Source organism: Simochromis diagramma, unplaced genomic scaffold (genome assembly GCF_900408965.1).
Source record: "Simochromis diagramma unplaced genomic scaffold, fSimDia1.1 OVJJ01000030.1, whole genome shotgun sequence".
Classification (NCBI taxonomy): Eukaryota; Metazoa; Chordata; class Actinopteri; order Cichliformes; family Cichlidae; genus Simochromis; species Simochromis diagramma.
In genome coordinates, this window is record NW_024387340.1 from 79,145 (window position 1) to 94,643 (window position 15,499).

At 42.4% G+C, this 15,499-nt stretch overlaps 2 long non-coding RNA genes across 2 annotated transcripts; both read left to right on the top strand.

The window, feature by feature from the left end:
• Window positions 1-31: 31 nt before the first annotated feature.
• LOC120718221 lies at window positions 32-2,230 on the top strand. Its single transcript, XR_005692421.1, has 3 exons — window positions 32-307; window positions 592-687; window positions 946-2,230. It is a non-coding gene; the product is annotated as an uncharacterized LOC120718221 (long non-coding RNA).
• A 6,720-nt stretch (window positions 2,231-8,950) lies between these two features.
• On the top strand, window positions 8,951-15,444 carry LOC120718220. The gene is made up of 4 exons (XR_005692420.1): window positions 8,951-9,600; window positions 10,197-10,476; window positions 12,654-12,902; window positions 15,384-15,444. It is a non-coding gene; the product is annotated as an uncharacterized LOC120718220 (long non-coding RNA).
• The last annotated feature ends 55 nt before the right edge of the window (window positions 15,445-15,499 follow it).

Here is a 15,499-nt window from a genome sequence, read left to right on the forward strand (position 1 = left end):
CTGTAGTTCTATAGGATATAATGCATTCAGCTGCTGTAAACTGACAACACTGTTGGCTTTACCTCATTGTGTTGTTGCTGTGGACCGCTGTGACTTTCCTCCTGTTACATTCAGCTTTGAAGGTTTACACTAAACTGACTTTCCTGTCTGCCTTGAATTAAACCTTTCAACTTTTCCACACAGGAAAGAAAACAAGACCAACAACAATAACAGCAACAACAACAACAACAGCAACGACAACAACAAGACCGACAACAACGACAAACAACAATACCGACAACAACAATATCTCCTCAGGAAAACCCCGGTATGAACGTCATAAAGAAACAAAGTCAAACAAAATAACAAGCTTTGTTCACAGTGTTGTAGTCGTGTGTTGTGTGTTTGTTGTGTTGTGTTGTTGTGTCGTGTCGTGTGTTTGTGTCCTTGTTGTGTCGTGTGTTGTGTCTTGTTGTGTCGTGTGGTTGTGTCCTTTTGTGTCGTGTGTTGTGTGTTTGTTGTGTTGTTCCCTACAGCTGAATAACTGTCTGATGTCTGACTGTAGCTGGTGGTGGATGAGGCTCTGATTCCAGATGTTTCTTTGTCTTCCAGCTGCTGATCACCTGTGGCACATGACTGTCCGCACACTGATTGGACTGCTCTACTTAATCATCATGATCAGCATCACTGCTGTTACCCGGAGGAAAGGTGGAGCAAGAGCTCTGTGCTCTCATCATGACTGTTTTCAGACTCATTGAGGTTTAACATGATTCAGCTTTAGTGCAGATGTTTGTGCAGCTGCACATGTGCAGGTTTATGATGATGGACGTCTCTGTGACTGTCAGGCTTTCCCAGTAAACAGCATGAACAGTGAACAGTAACAGATGTTTGCAAATCTGCAGCAGAAGTGTTCCAATAAAATAAAGAATTAAAGCATCATCCAAGTTTACTTTGTGTGTTTTGCAGCTCGACAGATGCAGAAACAGAAGCGAGACGCAGCAGCAGAGTCTGCTCTCTGATGCTCCATCACACTGAAACAAGTCAGGTACACCAGCCACTGATAATCCTGCTACAGCCTGACCTCATGACCTCACAGCAAACCATGAAACAGTCACGATGTGCTCTGTTTGTCAGGGCGCAGGGACCCAGCATTTTGAGATTATTTTGCTCTGGGACAAATGTTACGTTCCAGTGTTCACTGTCAGTGTGTCTTAGTTAGCTTTCAGTGTTTGCTTGTTCTGTGTGAGTCTGTCTTGTCCTCTGTGTCGGTCTCGTCTCCCTCGTGTTATCATTCTGTCTCTCCTGTCTGTGTTGGGTTCATGTACATTGTCCCAGCCCGTCATGTGTCTCCTCCTGTTGTCTTCAAAGTCAAACGTGTCATGGTGCATGAATTAGTCTGTGTCTTAGTGTTTCCTGTTTTACTTTGACAGAGTCACATCCTGTGTGTCGTCAGCTCAGCTCCTTCCAGCTGTGTGTGTCCACTCTCCCTAATTACCCTTGTCTGCTTATTTTGGCTGGATCCCAATTCAGGGTCTGCAGCCTTGGAGGAAGCAGCCTTCTACGTGGGCCACGTCCTCGATGTGTGTGAAATGAGACGGTCTCGCCTCCATCGCGCTGCTCAAGTTGCCTAGTGACTATGATGCTGCTGGAAACGTGTCGTACAGCTTTGTTTGAAGGAAGTGAAGGAGAAAATGTTTTTGTTCATTTGTTTGTTTCTACATGAGCTCCGTGTGATCAGCTGACTATCTGAGGCTGAGAAACTGTAAACGTGATTGTTGGGCTTCATTTCTGTGCTGAGCAGTCATTTAAGATCAGCTAGTAAATAACAATTAGCTGATGTTGTTCATGAGACTACAGTCAGTGTAAATATAATATGGCCAATATTATAGTTGTTATATTAATCATTCTTAGTTATTACAGCAGTGAGTTTGAACTCGTGTCTAATACTGAGCTTCAGTAAAGGTTCAAGTCGCTGTTCTTTATATTATCACCTTCAATTTTCATTCAAAGACAAGTATCTGTTACAGTGTGTATGTAGATGTGTTATATATGTTACCTGTGTTTGTTTTGTGCAAACACATGAAATGCATCTGTTCATGTTAATTCAGCTGTGCCAGGGCCCTGCTCCGATTGGTGCGTGGATATACAGCCCCGACGTGACTGGTTCAAGCTGACGTTTCTTTTTTTCTGTTTTCTCCTGTTTTGAATTAGTTAAATTCCTTTATTGGGTGAGAAAATCATGTGATGGTTCTGGTGGTGATGGGCAGATGAAAAACGCTTCATTACTCGGAGCTTTTCAACACAGTCCTCTCTGGTGACATCTGCTGGCCAAAAATATGAAGCGCAGCTTGAATCCACAAAATAAAACCAACTGCTTCATTATGATTGCTCACTCTACAGAGTGGAGTTCTGTCTGATATTGGGCCGCTGTGTTGCTTTAAACGTGTATTTATGGGGTGACAAAAATGTTGTTTATTTCTTTTATAAATAATTTTGTCCAGTAAACTCTGCTTGTTTAAACATGCACCATGGTGTGGTCTTTCTTTGCTTGTGACTTCTTGATGTTGGTAAATGCAATAATTGAAAAATACCACGTTACATATAATATACATATAATAATGTAAAACATATTATGGAGTATGCTTCTGCTGTGAGGTCCCGCCTCCTTGTACTTATGCAATTAATCGCTAGATGGGTGTATTTATAAATAATATTATATTAGGGACATTTTCCCAGACATATTTGTGACCTGGGGGTAGAATTGATTGTGAACTGGAAAAGGAAAATGCTCATGAACTTGCAAATTAAAAACACGATGCATTTAAGGTAACCCTTTTTCATTTTTATTTAAGAAGAGAACTTGTTCCACTCTGCGATGGCCGAACCTGCTCCTTTTATATTTAGATCATTTCTCCTGCCTTAAGGGAAATCCCTTCACATGGCCCAGAGGAGGCTGCGTGCAGAGAAACTGGGAGAGATGCAGGTATACAGTCTTTAATTAATTAAATTGCTGCACAATTGGCAGACTAACATTAATTAAAAATTAAATACATGTTTTTATAACATTAAGTGTAAAGAGTCACGTGGAAGTCTTTCTAAAGTTATTTAATGATATTTATATTATGGAAGCAGATTTTTGACATTTTAAGTTTTTCCCGTTTTAAAATAAACACGCACAAAACAAAAGCAAACGGCCAGAACACAAAGCTGGAAAACTCACCCGATCGACCAAAATCAACTCAAAATAGAAGCAGTGTGTTCATTTTTGTGACACACGCACCGGAGCGTCAGCTTCAAGCGAGCCATCACTGGGTTCTGGGTCATTGTTGCTTGGGTCGTGTTCTTAGTTTTCTTGTTTTCTTGTCTCATGGTTGTTCAGTGTAGTTTATCAGATTTCCCCTTGTGTCCTTACCCCTGTGATTTCCCAGTTTAGTTTTGTTTCTCCCTTTTTGACATTCTGTACATAAAGTTGCATTTTATTCTGTTTCTCTTGAGTTTGTGTTTGGGTCCATTTCCTGCCTGCACACAGCTAGTTCAAGACAAACCACGACTGCTTTAAGTCATACTGTTACGCCCCAGTCTAGGGGTACAGGAACGTAGCACAAGAGTTAAAAAGGAAGTGACCCCGCCCTGGTCCCCAAAACCATACACAGAAAAAACAATCTGTTAAGTGAACAGTGGTTTATTTGTCTACACTGAAAACTTAACTCCGGGGTGAACAAAGGCCAAAATAACAAACACAACAAGCTAACTCAGGAGAGGAGGTGTTGTCTGAAACCCTATGTGAACAAAGTCAAAGACGCGCTGCACCTAACTCCCTGACTAATAAACAGGAGAAAACAGTACAAGGAAATAATAAGACAGCTCACCCCTTCTGTTTCACTGTCTATTTACAAGTGAAGACTAATTTACACACTATATACAAAGTTCAGTAAATCAGAGGAACCACACACACATAACACAAGGCTTGGAGGTCAGAGTCAGGTCTGCTGCTGCCCCTCAACTGCTGGGCAGGGGTGTTTTTAAAAACAGCCACCTGACGAGGCTAGCCGCCACCAGCTCTCCAATCAGGAAGGACCTGTAGAGTCTTAAAGACACAGTACAACAAAAACACACAGCTGTAACACAGACAGAACAGACATCAGAGCCTTAAACAGGCTGACGTCTGCTAAATGGGTCAAACTGGGCAGAAAGTCTACAAACACATAGCATCCTTATAGATGTAACACTATGGATCAGCTTAGCTCACAATACACAGGGCTCTAGAGTGCCACCACATTTTTCAGTGGTGCGACTAAAAAAAAATATTTGGTTGCACCTGTGCGACCAACTGTTCGGGTAACAAAAAAAAATCTCTGCAACTCTCCGTGTGGTCAACGACAGACACACATTTTATAATGGATCTACGTCTGTGCTGCTTTTAGCTGCTGAGAGCTGATTGGTAGGAAGTGAGACAGACAGAGGTCAGTTAGAAATCAGCTGTGGAGGAATTATCTGAATTACTTCCTGTCAGCCTCTCAGTTTCCACTGATCACAGATCAGCAGCTGTCAGTGTCTTCACCGTGGACTCGCTCTCCCGCAGGACACAGCCTGCAGCACAGAGGGAGGAGCATCGAGGTCGACAGACCGACACTGAAACTGATAAACCCCTGACCCTTAGCTACGTGAGCTATAGATGCTCATGTATCTACAGGGAGTGCAGAATTATTAGGCAAATGAGTATTTTGTCCACATCATCCTCTTCATGCATGTTGTCTTACTCCAAGCTGTATAGGCTCGAAAGCCTACTACCAATTAAGCATATTAGGTGATGTGCATCTCTGTAATGAGAAGGGGTGTGGTCTAATGACATCAACACCCTATACCAGGTGTGCATAATTATTAGGCAACGTCCTTTCCTTTGGCAAAATGGGTCAAAAGAAGGACTTGACAGGCTCAGAAAAGTCAAAAATAGTGAGATATCTTGCAGAGGGATGCAGCAGTCTCAAAATTGCAAAGCTTCTGAAGCGTGATCATCGAACAATCAAGCGTTTCATTCAAAATAGTCAACAGGGTCGCAAGAAGCGTGTGGAAAAACCAAGGCGCAAAATAACTGCCCATGAACTGAGAAAAGTCAAGCGTGCAGCTGCCAAGATGCCACTTGCCACCAGTTTGGCCATATTTCAGAGCTGCAACATCACTGGAGTGCCCAAAAGCACAAGGTGTGCAATACTCAGAGACATGGCCAAGGTAAGAAAGGCTGAAAGACGACCACCACTGAACAAGACACACAAGCTGAAACGTCAAGACTGGGCCAAGAAATATCTCAAGACTGTTTTTCTAAGGTTTTATGGACTGATGAAATGAGAGTGAGTCTTGATGGGCCAGATGGATGGGCCCGTGGCTGGATTGGTAAAGGGCAGAGAGCTCCAGTCCCACTCAGACGCCAGCAAGGTGGAGGTGGAGTACTGGTTTGGGCTGGTATCATCAAAGATGAGCTTGTGGGGCCTTTTCGGGTTGAGGATGGAGTCAAGCTCAACTCCCAGTCCTACTGCCAGTTTCTGGAAGACACCTTCGTCAAGCAGTGGTACAGGAAGAAGTCTGCATCCTTACAAGAAAAACATGATTTTCATGCAGGGACAATGCTCCATCACACGCGTCCAAGTAGGGAGACCGGGGATAGTTTGTAAGCATTTTTGACATTTCTGTCTGTACATTGGAGCTCTTTTAAGGTAGTGGATTCAAAATGTAATGCAAATTATTTACATTCTCTGCTATTAATAGTGCAGGCTATTTTCTCTGCAGCACAATTACCCATATGCATGGTAGGCCTCAAACACAAAAGAGTGAAATGTTACAATTAACCCCATAGTCTGGGTTAGTTGTAACATATCCTGGGGTGAGAATGTAACACAATGAAATAAGGGTACTAACAAAACATTAACAGGTAATCTTTGTTTATTCAACACATGAATGCACTTAGAGCCATTTATGTACTGTGTGTGTGTGTGTGTTTGTGTGTGTGTGTGTGTGTGTGGACAGAATGCAGAAATCTAGCGTTTGAACATATTCCAACCCCCAAAAAGACAAGTTATGGAATTTTCTGCAACTGAATTATTCATTAGATTTTGGTTGGTCTTCCTTGAGTTTTGGCCTCATTGGCGCAGTGGGCATTATAACCTACAACTCTTGCACCAATTTTGAACATAACAATGAAGCTGAAAAAATGTAGTTGTTCACCAGCATCGCAATTCCATTACTTTTTTCATGGCTTACCTTGGTGTGGTTTGCAAAGTTCTTCAGAAAGATGAGGAATCTGTTTCTTGCACCCATCCTGATTTATTTCCACTACCATACTTCCTGCTGGTCCATCTCTGACACGAGGTCTGCATAATGTTGTGTAGGAACACAAACAGGCATTAACCGCATATACAAATGCGACCAGTGAACCTCTCTCTGCTGATTCGTTGCCCAACTTGTAGTTAATATAAGTAAAGTAATAGTGTGGTAAGTTGTAACATCTGCATTATTGTTACAACTAACCCAGACTGTTTGCTGTTACAACTGACCCAGACTCCTATATCCATGACTAGCTAACATTACAGCCAACGGCTAAAACATTAGCACTAAAGACCTACACGAATATTCCCCATAGACAATACAAATAACATAATTTAAGTTGGATGAGTTTAAACTGCAAAGCAGATAATGCTATTAGAAATTGAAATAAAGTAGAAAAACTTACTTTTGGCATACACATTTACTTTTTTTCGTGTTAAATTGTCTGTGTTTGATGAAAATGTGCGGATTTTTCACATGTGATGCAGAACTTGAATTGGCATGCACAGGAATGAGTCCACAGCATTTGAAACTTAGCCCTGATTGGAGAAATTGGAAGTGTTACAACTGACCCACGTTACAACTATCCCCGGTCTCCCCTACTCCACAGCGTGGCTAGCAAGAAAGGGTAATGAAAGAAGAAAAAACTAATGACATGGCCACCTGTGTCACCTGATCTGAACCCCATTGAGAACCTGTGGTCCATCATCAAATGTGAGATTTACAAGGAGGGAAAACAGTACACCTCTCTGAACAGTGTCGGGGAGGCTGTGGTTGCTGCTGCACGCAATGTTGATGGTGAACAGATCAAAACAACTGACAGAATCCATGGATGGCAGGCTTTTGAGTGTCCTTGCAAGAAAGGTGGGCTATATTGGTCGCTGATTTTGTTTTTGTTTTGTTTTGAATGTCAGAATGTATATTTGTGAATGTGGAGATGTTATATTGGTGTCACTGGTAAAAATAAATCATTGAAATGGGTATATATTTTTTTTTTGTTAAGTTTGCCTAATAATTATGCACAGTAATAGTCACCTGCACACACAGATATCCCCCTAAAATAGCTAAAACTAAAAACAAACTAAAAACTACTTCCACAAACATTCAGCTTTGATATTAATGAGTTTTTTGGGTTCATTGAGAACATGGTTGTTGTTCAATAATAACATTATTCCTCAAAAATACAACTTGCCTAATAATTCTGCACTCCTGTATATCTGTGTATGCGACACCTGCCGAGGTCTCTGTGTTGAGACTAGATAGACGATGGTGACGCTGCTATTTTCTCACTTCCTCTGTGCAGCAGCTGCCGTTTGCTTTCAGTTTCAGTTAGAAGTAAACTTTGATCAAAGGGACAAACTGGGAAAAACTCCATGGACTGTGTCCTCCATCCTCCACAGCACTAACCAGGCTCTGCAGTGGTGGGCGGGGTCTCGGGGCATCCAGCAGGACCTGTTCTCCACCTCCAATCAGTGCATTAACCCCCTGCTTTAAACGCTTCCACGCTGGCTTCATGTTTCCATCTGAATCTTATGCCCATGTTTCATATCCAGTCTGTGTTTCCTGGGCCAGGCTGTGAGGTGTGACTGGAGTTTCTCCTGTGCAGAATACAGGTGATCAGACAGGCTAACGAGCCGTGTGGTGATGCCATGCAGAAGGATAAATTCACTCACTGCAGAGCACCACTAACATGTCACTGTGTGCACTGAGCCACCACCAAAAATACAAACGCTTACTAATAAAGCTCCACTTACAAAGAACCTCGTGTGCTGTTTCAGAACAGCTTTGCATGATTCTCAGTTCAGAATAATCCCCAGTGAAGCCTTTTGTGCCTTCAGATGTGGGCGACTGAGCTGCTGCACTGTTTTTATCACTTCTGCTTTCTCACACTGACAAACTCAACTCTGCTGTCATCACATGATTATTTCTGCCACCTTCACTTTAACCTCAGCGCTGTTTTTCTCTTCTGCCTTCAGATTCTAACTCGTGCAGAGCCTCCATGTTTTTATCCTGGATGTTCAGAAACTTTCACCTCAGGTTGAAACTTTTTCTTTTCCCAGCTCCTCTTATTAACTTTCCAGGTGTGATTGTGGCTCAAGAGTTGCCGGTTCAAGCCTTCGGTCCTTGTGTCCTTGGGCAACTTCACCCGTTGCCTACTGGTGGTGGTCAGAGGGCCCGGTGGCGCCAGTGTCCGGCAGCCTCGCCTCTGTCAGTGCGCCCCAGGGTGAGCTGTGGCTACAATGTAGCTGCCATCACCAGTGTGTGAATGTGTGTGTGAATGTGTGGATGTGTGGATGAATGGATGTGTGAAGCACTTTGGGGTCCTTGGGACCAAGTAAAGCGCTGTACAAATACAGGCCATTTACCATGACTGTTCCTCCACGCAGAGATATGAGCTGTGTGACTCTAACATTAATTATGATCTCTGATGACTGTGACCACGTCACTCGGCTCTTTTAAGAGTCTGTCTGTGTGCAAAGGAATGATTTAGCTCCTGATAGCTGATTGATAGGAAGTCATACAGATAGAGCTCTTCTACAGATCAGTTATCAGTTAGAAATCAGCTGTGGAGGAATTATCTTGCAGAGTGAAGACGACTTCCTGTCAGCCTCTCAGTTTCCACTGATCATAAATCAGCAGCTGTCAGTGTCTTCACCGCAGACTCGCCCCCTCCAGCCACCTCCTGCAGCTCTCCTGGGGGGGCAGTGAAGCATTTCCAAACCAGCTGGGCGACACGATGTGTCCATCAGGTTCTGGCTCTGCCCCAGGGTCAGGGCAGGACACACGTGGAGCACCTCAGGGATGCAAAGCATCTATTGGCTCCTTCCAGTGTGTAGTGGAGAGGCTCTTACCTCGAGACCTCTGCGTTCATTTTAATCTAAACTGGACACAGCATCACTTCAGTTCGTCCACGACCCTCATTTATATTTGTCTTCGTCTGCTGATCCATGAAACATGTCTCTGTCTAATACACGAAGAACGAAAAACACTAAAATGTCACCAAATGAATCTCCATCATGTATCTGTGTGTCTGAGTTCTAACAGCAGTCGGTGAGTTTAGTTACAGTCACTGGATTTGAAACAAGTGCAACAGGTTATAATAACGAGAGAAAGCGTCTGTTCTCTGACCACAGAACCTCAGAAATAGAAGAGCAGGCGTGTTCACAGAGGCGCTGACTTCCTGTTCTCTGTTCAAACACAGACGGTGGTCACTGTGAGTTCAGACACTTCAGTCTGTCAGGATGTGGGTGAACATCTACTGCTGCCTGTTAGCCTGCGCTCTGAGCGGTCATGTCACAGCAGGTGGGACACTTTGCATTAATGTCTGATATACTTTATAGTTTTCACACATGTGCATTTGTGTTGGTGTTTGTAGTTTCAGGGATTTCACACGATTATAGGAAACTGAGTTCAAAGTGTGAAGCAGACACACGATCACAGGAAGTCGAGTTATGGTGTCAATGTAGCTCAAACTTCACGTTTCATCTTCCGGAAGAAAAGTTTTAAAAATGAAATCCTCTGTTTGTTTTAGACGAACTGTTTTGAAAACAACATTCATGAAAAACGGTGATTTTTACCTGAGGTTCAGCTTTTTATTGATTGATTCATAATAAGATAATGAAATAATCATTTTCAGACTAAAGCTTTAAGAATTTACAATCAGGAAACATTCATAGGACGGCAAATATCCTGCTGTTTCCTAACAAACTGTCAGTTAACTTGCTTCCCTCTGTCAGGATGATCGTGTGATGCTCAAAGTTGAATTTTATTGAACTTAAACTTGAGGACAGAGCACAGAGTAACACTCAGGTCACTCTTCATGAGACAGAGAGTCATGTGATGTTAACGTGTACTCAGTGAGTCTGAGACATGATTTTAAAAATGCTTTTGTTTTGCAGGTTTAACCCGTGAAGTAGTTACAGAGGGGACGCAGCTCGCTGTGCGCTGTCCTTACTATCTACAGGGTAAAGTGAGGTGGAGCAGAGAGAGTGGAGGAAGCAGAGCTGACATACTTACAGCTTGATGGAGACAGAACATAAAAACACATCAATGATCCACAGAAACGATACAGTTCACAGGCTGACGGGTCTCTGATCATCCTCAGAGCTGCTCCCTCAGACTCTGGCAGATACTTCTGTAATAGTTACCTGGCAGAGGAGCTGACAGTGATCCCATCAGGTAACTTTATCAGCGTTAACCTGTTTTCTCTTTAAAAATCATTTCTGATTTAAAAAAAACCCCTCAAACATCAGTGTGTTAATAAATGCTGCGTTTGCATTTTATATAAAGTAATAACTGTAATGTTCTTCATGTGTAAACCTCACATGCTGCAGTAACCAGTGAGCAGCTACATAAAAGTCTTATCTCTGCTCTCTGTAAACTCAAACCACACTGAAGCATTTCAGTGTGGGTTATTGTGCAGTGATCGCCGGCATTACCAACGTGGTTATCAAGTGTGTCTGTGTGCTGTAACAAGAGAGCAGCAACACAATGTGTGGTGTAAATGTGGATGTGGGGATTGTTGCTGTTGTCGGCGCTTTAGTTTTGATTCTACTGGAACGTGATCAGGAGTCGGACCACGTTGGACGGTTAATGTGGTCTTTCACAGAAAATGGAACAATTATGCAGCCTAGTGTGATTCAGTCAGACAGTATTAAACCATAAACACTGTAAATATTACAACAACAAATGCCAACAATAGTGCTGCAAACAAGGCAACAGAGGCATCCATGAATCTGCTTTTCCAGCCATAGAGCTTTATCAAGAAGCTGGAGCTTATCTCAGATTGTTTAACCTGACCTCTGACTTTCTGCTTCTTAATTCAGATCAAACTGAGGTTATTGTACTCGGCCCTGAAAATCTTAGAAATATGGTATCTAAGCAGATTCTTACTCTGGATGGCATTACCTTGGCCCTTCAACGCACATATTAAACAAATATGTAAGACTGCTTTCTTCCATTTGTGCAACATCTCTAAAGTTAGAAATATCCTGTCTCAGAGTGACGCTGAAAAACTAGTTCATGCATTTATTTCTTCCAGGCTGGACGACTGTAATTCATTATTATCAGGAAGTCCTAAAAACTCCCTGAAAGCCTTCAGCTGATCCAAAATGCTGCAGCAAGAGTCCTGACAGGGACTAGAAAGAGAGAGCAGATTTCTCCTGTTTTGGCTTCCTGTTAAATCCAGAATTCAAAATCCTGCTCCTCACATACAAGGTCTTAAATAATCAGGCCCCATCTTATCTTAATGACCTTGTAGTACCATATCACCCTATTAGAGCACTTCGCTCTCGCTCTGCAGGCCTACTTGTTGTTCCTAGAGTATTTAAAAGTAGAATGGGAGGCAGAGCCTTCAGTTTTCAGGCCCCTCTTCTGTGGAACCAGCTTCCAGTTTGGATTCAGGAGACAGACACTATCTCTACTTTCAAGATTAGGCTTCAAACTTTCCTTTTTGCTAAAGCATATAGTTAGGGCTGGACCAGGTGACCCTGAATCCTCCCTTAGTTATGCTGCAATAGACGTAGGCTGCCGGGGATTCCCATGATGCACTGGGTGTTTCTTCTTCACTCTCTATGTGTTTACTCTCAAATGGTCGCAGCAGATGGCCCCGCCCCTCCCTGAGCCTGTTTCTAGCTGGAGGTTTTTTCCTGTTAAAGGGAGTTTTTCCTCCCCACTGTCGCCGTTACTCACATCACAGGGGGTCGTTTGATTTTTGGGACGTAATTATTTAAAAAACTTTAAAAAGCCATTCATTGGCTTTAGGTCTGACACGTATTAAAGCCCAATGAAGATTAAATGTAAATGAGAAAATAAAATTAAATAAATGTTAATATTCTCTATAATTAACAGTGTGCAAACATGATGATCCAGTTCTGTAACCTTTCTTCTGTTAACTCTAATAGCAGTTGTGTGGTTAGAGACCAAAAATAAAACTGTCCATTCTCTGTATCACCAACTAAACTCCAGCACCTTGTTGTGTCGATGCATCACAGTTTGCATGTTGGGATGAATTACTTTAAATGATAAATGTGTCACTAACTCCCAGTTTTACACTGAAACTGTAACAAAACCAGGTTCCATGTTCCAGTTACCATGGTAACTTTGAAAAACCGAGCCTTAGGCTCTACATGCCTGCTAACCCCGTAATCTAGACACATCCCTCAGGTCTCAATAGGTTCATTCATCACATTTCTTTAATTAGCTATTTGCTTTTGCTTTTTTGATATTGTTTGTTTTTATTTTTTGTTTGTTTGTTTGAGCCCCTGATTTCATAATGAACACGAGAAAAGTCAATAATTGTCCATTTTACAAGCTCAATCGTGGTTTTTAGTCACACATTCATTTGTTATTCACAGGAACAATAATACGCACTGTTGAAGAGAGAGGCAGCGTCTCACTGAGATGTCCTGTTGATGTTGGAGGATCAGCTGTTCCAACATGGAGACGAGACTCTGGAGAAATAAATTATAGAAGGATTTATTTTTCCCGTAGAGACAAAACATTAACAATAAGAGAAGCTGAGCCTGCTGACTCTGGACTGTACTACTGTGATGGGAAACTAGCTGCTTATGTGACTGTGACCGAAGGACAGAGATCTGACAGAGGTGAGACACATGAACCTCTGACCGTCAAACATGAAGCCTGTTAGTGTCAGCCTGACTGAGACCATCAGCTTGTGTCTCCACTGTGGTTCAGGAGTGAAACATCCACAGCGAGCACACTGACAGGCTGCTGGATGTTTGTAATAAAAACTGACCCAGAATCAGTGCTGCATGAATCTGAATATGTAAAGTAACGATTCAATAGGAGTCAGACTGAAGAAAACTAGAAGTTTGCTTTCAGTCTGTTTCAGTCTCACAGAGTGTTGTACATGTAGACAAAGTTAGGCCAGGTTTAACGCTGAGATATGAAACTACCACACACTCGCATGCAAGCGGGTTGAGGTTTTGAGCAAGATGCAAATACACAGCTGAGTACAGTAGTGACAGTCTGCTGCTCCTGTCCAACAGCAGCTTTGTGATGCACAGTAAAGATTCCCACAGTTCACTGGTGACCAATCAAATTTACTTCAAGAGTCAAAGTTATAAATGATGACAATGGAATTATATTTATTATAGAAAGAAGGGCGCTGTAGGGAGAATCCACCATTATTTTCTTTAATAAAGAAAAAAATGTGAAATTGCATCAGAAAATGTTTCCATTTGAGTTATTACATCAGATGCAGATTGTCAGCAGCTTCGTGTGTGGAGGAGAGGAAGAGATGAAACACAGGACTCGTTGATTAGTGAAGGATTACCACGGCCTTTATCACAGAGTGGATGAACAGAACATGAACGGACATTGATTGACTGGCTAACTGATTTGAGCAGAACACACAGGATAGGCAACATCTATGACACGACAAAGGACTGGAGGGAACCGAGGGCTTCAACAGGGTGGCTGTAGCTCAGGAGGAAGAGCAGGTCAGCTGCTGATCGGAAGGTTGGTAGTTCGATCCCTGGCTCCCCTAGTTTGCATGCCTAATATAAGATACTAACCCGATGCATCCATCAGAGTACGAATGAATGATGTATGAATGATAGTTACAGAGCACTCAACGTATAGATAATAGTGCTTGTGTGAATGGGTGTGTATGGGGTGGATGCTTTGAGTACTCCAGTACTCCATTTAGATTCACCAGTCAAAATGCATGACTGACTAACGATTGGAGACAGGTGAGTACACGGCTGAACTCCAACTAATGATGCATGGGATGAACTGGAACACAATACACAGGTAGACAGCCTGCACAGACAGAAAGCCTTTTTGTCGCAGCAGGACTCGCTGCCATCTAAAGCAATGAAGTATAAAAGGCAAAAGCAGAGTTTGTACAGTTGTAAGGAGCTTGAACGTGAATATGTTTTGTAACTGCCTTCAGTGTTTGTGGCGGGGGCATGGTCTGCGGTGCCGTGTGGACCTGCACAGCATCCGCGATCACGCCCGCCGAGCAAAAACACGGGGACTCGGGGTTGTGTGTGTTGGTGTGATGTATGTGCTGTATGTATGATTATTCTAAAAACTCTGAGCTGAGGTTCCCCTTTTTCTAAATCTGTACGTTCTTACAGAAAGAGGAAGCTGTTAGTTGTTTATCACACAAAAGTACAAGTCAAAGGTCACGTAGACGTTTGCTTAGTGATCAATAAAAGAATACATTTCATGAAGCTGATCACATTATATAAAAACAATTTTCCTTTGACAACTCTGTGTTATTGTCAGGGTCTATCTTGCAATATAAAAGATGCCTTAAGGCAACTGTGGCTGTGATTAGACACTATCTACTAAAAAAATTGAATTTAAAACTAAATAATAACAAAACACCTAAAGATACAATTTAAATGGATTTCTGCTGAATTGCCTGATATGTGTAGACACAACACTGGTTCCTTCCCTGAGTTAGGACACTTGTTTTTATACTTGACTGATTCATAGATGATGATAAGTGACTTAACAAAGAGCATTCCTCTGAACGTGGTCAGGTTCAGGGACTGGAAGGGAAATGAGAGACAAAGCAGCCAAAGGAAAACAATAGAAGACATAAATAAGTCGTTCCTCTAAAAACCCCTGCATGAAGAAGTTTACATCATCTGTAGTATAATGGATTGCATTTATATAGCGCTTTTCTGTACAATGCACTATTCATTCACTCACTGGTGGAGGCAGCTACAGTTGTAGCCACAGCTGCCCTGGGGCAGACTGACAGAAGTGAGGCTGCCATGTCACGCCATCCGCCCATCACCAGTAGGCGGGTCCTGCCCAAGGACACAACAACCAGGACAGAGAGCCCGAACCGGCGACCTTCCGGTTACCAATGCGCTTCCCAACCCCCTGAGCCACGGTCGCCCAGTATAGCAAACTATGCCGTTCATACTGTACACAAATATGCATATATACCCCGACTCACTTTGGGAAATAAAGTACAGACAAACATCCAATTATTTGTATTTTAGTTTTTAGTTTCAGAAATTATTTATGTTTTAGATTCTTATATTAAAAGTAAACAGTTCTGTTAATCAATTCTCATCTAGCTATTTTGTCTGTTACTCAAGGTAAGAAGACAACAACAACAACAACACCAACAACAACAACAACAACAACAACAACACCGACAACAACATCGACAACAACAACACCGACAACAACAACAACAAAAACAACAACAAAA